Source organism: Pezoporus flaviventris, unplaced genomic scaffold (assembly GCF_033815535.1).
Source record: "Pezoporus flaviventris isolate CSIRO_AGI_PZ_B2104156 unplaced genomic scaffold, CSIRO_AGI_Pfla_v1 ptg000073l, whole genome shotgun sequence".
NCBI classification, from domain to species: Eukaryota; Metazoa; Chordata; class Aves; order Psittaciformes; family Psittacidae; genus Pezoporus; species Pezoporus flaviventris.
Window position 1 is genome coordinate 5,398,887 of NW_026892621.1, and position 5,987 is coordinate 5,404,873.

The 5,987-nt window shown below is 42.8% G+C and overlaps 1 long non-coding RNA gene across 1 annotated transcript; it reads left to right on the forward strand.

Moving 5' to 3' along the window:
• Positions 1 to 406: 406 nt before the first annotated feature.
• Positions 407 to 1,899, forward strand: LOC133279370 (uncharacterized). Its single transcript, XR_009746862.1, has 3 exons — positions 407 to 655; positions 1,234 to 1,378; positions 1,477 to 1,899. It is a non-coding gene; the product is annotated as an uncharacterized LOC133279370 (long non-coding RNA).
• The last annotated feature ends 4,088 nt before the right edge of the window (positions 1,900 to 5,987 follow it).

Genomic DNA, 5,987 nt, shown 5'->3' on the forward strand with positions numbered 1-5,987 from the left:
TTAGCACCATTACTTAGCCCTAGGGGCTTTGGATCCCCTTTGGGCTGTTGCCGTTGCCCTCGTGGCTGCTCCCATGTCATTTCTTATAAGCAGCTTGCACTGGAAATGAGTGAGAAGATTGGGACTAGTGATAACACATTAACATAACTTTGCAGCAGGCTGTTTGTGGTGCTGAGTAGTACAACACCAGGTAAATCACAAACGCCAAGTGTAACCAAACCAGGTTAACCAGTGTGGCTGCTGCAGTGCTTAGGAAGGTACATGTATCCATGTATATATATATATATATATATATATACGTAAATGTGGATGTGCAGTTTATCCAGAGCTCTTGTTAGCCTCTGTATTGCAAGAGTGGCTTTCTCCTTGGCACTGACAGCTTTTAATTGTATTTTTTGTAGCCTATTTAAGTAGATCATTGAGCAACACAACTGGAGTTTTAATTGCCTTGCTGATAGCATTCCTTCATAGATGACAATTCTCTTTGATTGGGGAGCAACTACTGAAGCACTTTCTTCATCATTCCCTGCATTCCTGATGAGCTCCTCAAGTGATGAGTTTGGACTGTTCCTTGCTGGGAAGGAGAAGAGTCTCTGTTCCAGTGGCCACCCTTGGAAGTGATTCTTGTTTTCAAGTTACTGGCCATTGCAGCTGGGTGAAATAATCCTCTAGCTCGTTGATGATGCTGTATTATGAATTGTGTGGTTTGGGCAAAATTTGTACTTTTCTCTTTGCCACTGTGTTTAGGTTTTATCCTGTTCTGTTGCAGAAGGGACATGACATGGAAGTACTATGTTAGTGTGTTGTTACTTGATTGAAATGTCTTTTCTGGTTATATTCCTGATGGACTTTTTTTAATGTTCTGGGGACACACAGGGGCTAGAAGGCACATCAGTCTTTCAGAGGAGGAGGGGTGAGCCTGCAGTTAGTTAGTATGTCTGCAGAATCGGAGACATCAGGACTAATACAAGCTCAGGGAGGGAAATGCTGTTTAAAAATAAACTTCAAACATAGATCTGTTTTGTCTCTTAATTTTTACAAGATCAGTGGGTGAGAGATACCTTAAAAATATGTGAACGCACAAAGTATTCCTATCTGTCTGTCTTTGTAAGTAAGCTTTTGTTTTCTTCTTTTGAGACATTTTAGAAATAATGGAACTTTGGTGAGTTCTTAATTTTGTAAAGGTGTAGAGAGTTTGAATGATGATGTTACAATGTGTGTGGTACTTCACAGGTTAAGATTTTTATCACAAATGCAAGAAGGGATCATGGACCCTTGGTTTTGATGATGAGAGCAAGGAGCAGCGATCCAGCACCTGTCTGGATATTGCAGATACTTTGTATGTCAAACTAAATAACGATGCCTCATCAACTAAAAGGTGAACCCAAATGCAATTTTCATCCTCGTGCAGGTAAGCCTTTTTCAAATGTGGCCGGCTGCTAAATTACTTTTTAATCTTTACTTTCAAAAATACAGAAGCTACAGCCTGCGTTAGGGGGAGAACTGTTGTTAGGTGTCCTCGGGGTACAACAAGCGAGAAGCGGTTTGGTCGCTCCTGCACTTCCTCTGTGGGTCACAAGATGGGGTACGAATACTCAGAAAGATGATTGTCCAAGTAACTCATTCAGCAGTGAAACACCATCTTAACACTGTATTTTGCTGAGGCACTGTAATAATTCTTGCTAGCACACAAACAGAATTTACTAGAGGTAGTAGTTATTAAATGTTACTTTCCAGGAGTCATATTCAGAAAGTTTATAAGAGGTATGAGTAAATTCAGTTGTGCAATTTCAGTAATTTACAGCTTGTGTTGGCTATAGTGAGGATTCAGTTTCTTACTGCAGCCTCTGCTCCTCCAGCAATCACAGCTACCAGATCCATGAGGAGGGATATGGAAGCATTTTTACAGATGACACATTTCTTTTTAAGCAGGAAATAGTGAGTGATGGTGTTCTCCTGGGCCTGTGCTTTGCCAGATGCATGCTGATTCATTGGTGGCTGTTGCTCAATATACCCATAAATAGGAAGTGCCCTTGGTTTTGGCTTAGAGAACAATTCCACAGGCAGCAGACAGTTGTTGAGGTGACAAATTGTTTTATCACTTTTTGCCTAACTTAAGTCTTGTATTTTAATGAGGAATTCCAGTCCTTCTTGTTGTGGATTCCCAGTTGTGGATTAGCAGGCCATTTTCACTAGCAGTGATTATTTCAAAAGCAGATCAAGGGACACTGAAACCATGTGTCTTGAAATGTGATAGCACAGAATCATTTAGGTTGGAAAAGACCCTTAAGATCATCAAGTCCAACTGTTAACCCAGCACTGTCCTGTGTATCCTAGGAAGAGTCTGGTCTTGCAAAATAGTGCCAGATAGTTCTGCTCCCCTTTCTATTTCTTTAGTACAGATACGGATTGGAGAGTTTTAATCCTTTTTCTCATCTAACTGGATAACAGTGTAAAAAAGGCTGAAAACAAACATCAGTTCAGAAGATGATTCAGATGTATAAACCACTCATTCTGATAAATTCATCAAATGAAGTTCTTTGGAAAAGGGTGATGTAGAAAGCCCAAGTTCTGACTGCAGCTGGTAGGTGCAGCAAACCAGTAGTATGTTGCTCCTGTGGATCACCTCATACTGTACTTAAGCTTCAGTTTTATCAGCTGTAAAAGATCAGAAGTGACAGTGAAGTTATTCTGAGCATTTGACTTGTCAAGCACTGCCTGACTGCAGCAGCGATTACAAGCTGTAACCTTAGCCATGTGAACCTCAGGTTACCTTCTGAACACAACATTCATTACAATTAAACAGCACCTGATCAGGAGCTTGGGGCAGCACCTTAGCAGGCTCTAAGTGAGAAGCAAGAGATAAGGGTGATAAAATTCACAGTTGGTTCCAGTTCTATTCATTCTGTGTGACAGTGACAATGTCAGTACATGTCTCTTTACAAATGACACAAAGTTAGAAGATGATCAAAATAGTGAAGATGAAAAAAGTGTGAAAAGACCTGGCAGCATTGGGACTGGAGGGAGTGTCCCAGCCTGGTGAACATGGAAGCGCATGGTCGCATAGGATTGGAACTGGTGGAACCTAGATCCCCGTTTGCTTCTGGATTTTCCATTAAGAAGTTATGTACAAGTGACAGCTGAAGCTTTTCTCACAATTAGGGCATTCATATTTCTCCACCATTCCCATATGAATCTTGTAATATAAAAAAAACAAAAACCAAACCTTTAAATTATGCTGCACCCTCATTTCATTGAGAGTCAATAAAAACATCATTAAGTTTGTGGGAACTTAGTCTCTTATTTCAGTTAAATTTGCTTGAAAGTGGCCAGTGGGTTCAAAAGGAACAAGAGGAAGAAGGATGGACACATACACATACCTTGGAAAGAGGAATAAAAGTATCAAATGGAATTTGGTACAAGGACTGTATCTGCCACTTCTTTTATGAAGCATGTGCATGTTGAGAATAAAGTTGCTGGTTCATGTTCTCTCAAAAGCATCTTGAGAGTAGTTAAGTCAGGGATGCAATACCTGCTCTTTGATTTGCACATTCCACCAGTATACCTGTCATCTCGCTTTCTCATGGGGTACCAAGGAGCTGTGGGGAAATAACAGCTTTTAGTCCCAGTCTCGTCTGTTACCCTCATTAGCAGCATCTGTTTCTTGCACAAGGAGGCTTAGTACTGAGTAGGGGCTGATCCTATAAGCTTTCGGCATCAGTGCTTTGATCACTACCACCTCTCAGGCATGATCTGAAGTGGTATTTTAAAAGGAAAGCCTTCTACACATGGAAAGTAATAATCATAGAATAGTTAGGGTTGGAAAGGACCTCAAGATCATCTAGTTCCAACCCCCCTGCCATGAGCAGGGACACCTCACACTAAAGCTTGCCACGCAAGGCTTCATCCAGCCTGGCCTTGAACACTGCCAGGGATGGAGCATTCACAGCCTCCCTGGGTAACCGATTCCAGTGCCTCACCACCCTAACAGGAAAGAATTTTTTCCTTATATCCAATCTAAACCACCCCTCTTTAAGTTTTAACCCGTTACCCCTTGTCCTGTCACTACAATCCCTAATGAAGAGTCCCTCCCCAGCATCCCTATAGGCCCCCTTCAGATACTGGAAGGCTGCTATGAGGTCTCCACGCAGCCTTCTCCAGGCTGAACAGCCCCATCTTTCTCAGCCTGTCTTCATATGGGAGGTGCTCCAGCCCCTGATCATCCTCGTCGCCTCCTCTGGACTTGTTCCAACAGTTCCATGTCCTTTTTATGTTGAGGACACCAGAACTGCACACAATACTCCAGGTGAGGTCTCACAAGAGTAGAGCAGAGGGGCAGGATCACCTCTTTCGACCTGCTGGTCACGCTCCTTTTGATGCAGCCCAGGATACGGTTGGCTTTCTGGGCTGCAAGCGCGCTCTGCTGGCTTATGTTTATTTTCTCATCAACCAACACCCCCAAGTCCTTCTCCTTGGGCTGCTCTGAATCTCTTCTCTGCCCAACCTGTAGCTGTGCCTGGGATTGCTCCAACCCAGGTGTACGACCTTGCACTTGGCATGGTTAAACTCCATGAGGTTGGCATCAGCCCACCTTACAAGCATGTCAAGGTCCCTCTGGATGGCATTCCTTCCCTCCAGCGTATCAACCGAACCACACAGCTTGGTGTCATCGGCAAACTTGCTGAGGGCGCACTCAATCCCACTGTCCATGTCAGCGACAAAGATGTTGAATAAGACCGGTCCCAACACCAATCCCTGAGGGACACCACTCGTTACTGGTCTCCAGCTGGATATTGAGCCATTGACCACAACTCTTTGCATGCGGCCATCCAGCCAGTTCTTTATCCACCGAGTGGTCCACCTATCAAATTGATCTCTTTCCAATTTAGAAACAAGGATGTTGTGTGGGACAGTGTCAAACGCTTTGCACAAGTCCAGGTAGATGACATCAACTGCTCTACCCCTGTCCGTCAGTTCCGTAGCCCCATCATAGAAGGCCACCAAATTGGTCAGGCAGGATTTCCCCTTAGTGAAGCCCTGCTGGCTGTCACCAAGCACCTTGTTGTTTTTCATGTGCCTTAGCATGCCTTCCAGGAGAATCTGCTCCAAGATTTTGCCAGGCACAGAGATGAGACTGAGTGGTCTGTAGCTCCCTGGGTCATCCATCTTCCCCTTGTTGAAAATGGAGGTTATATTTCCCTTTTTCCAGTCATTGGGAACTTCACCTGACTGCCATGATTTTTCAAATATGATGGACAGTGGCTTAGCAACTTCATTTGCCAGCTATTCTTCCAGAATCTCTTCATTCTCCCAGAATCCTATATATCCCTTCTTACATAGTACCAGGAGTACTATTCAACATATCCCATGTTAGATTTCCAAAAAGGTAGTCCTGATACTACCAAAAGAAAATGCAGCTGAAAACTTCTTAAGTTTTCCAGAGCTAAAATGTGCAGAAATTGAGCGGGCATTACCCTGAAAAGCAGAAAGGCATTTGTATTCATTGCCAAAGGAATGTAGAGAAATGATGTAAGGAAAAAAAGTGGTAGGTAGGCTCTATGCCTGCTGAAAACTTAAATGGTGCACTTATATGAATATGTTCTGGAACAATGATCAGCAGATTAACAAATCCATGAAGTGTTACAGCCCAGCATTTATAATATTTAAAGACATATAAATTATTTTGTAATTCCCTTGAATAAATTGGTAACCTCACCTTAGTACTTAGCAATAAGTTTATATGGAATTAACTATGTGTGGTTATGGTTTAAGGATGGTAGAGAGTAAAATTCAAAGTGCTTAAAGGTGTACAGTTGTAGGAAGGATTCACAGCATAGGCTGTACATAGGCTCCTTATCCCCAACATCTCTAAATCCACTCCTGTTAGACAGCCTGTGTTAATCTGTCCTAGGCTACTGTTGTAGTGACACTCTTGTAGTGTCAGCTTCCCAACAGTTACTAGTTTATGGTGGTACACTAAAGCAGGC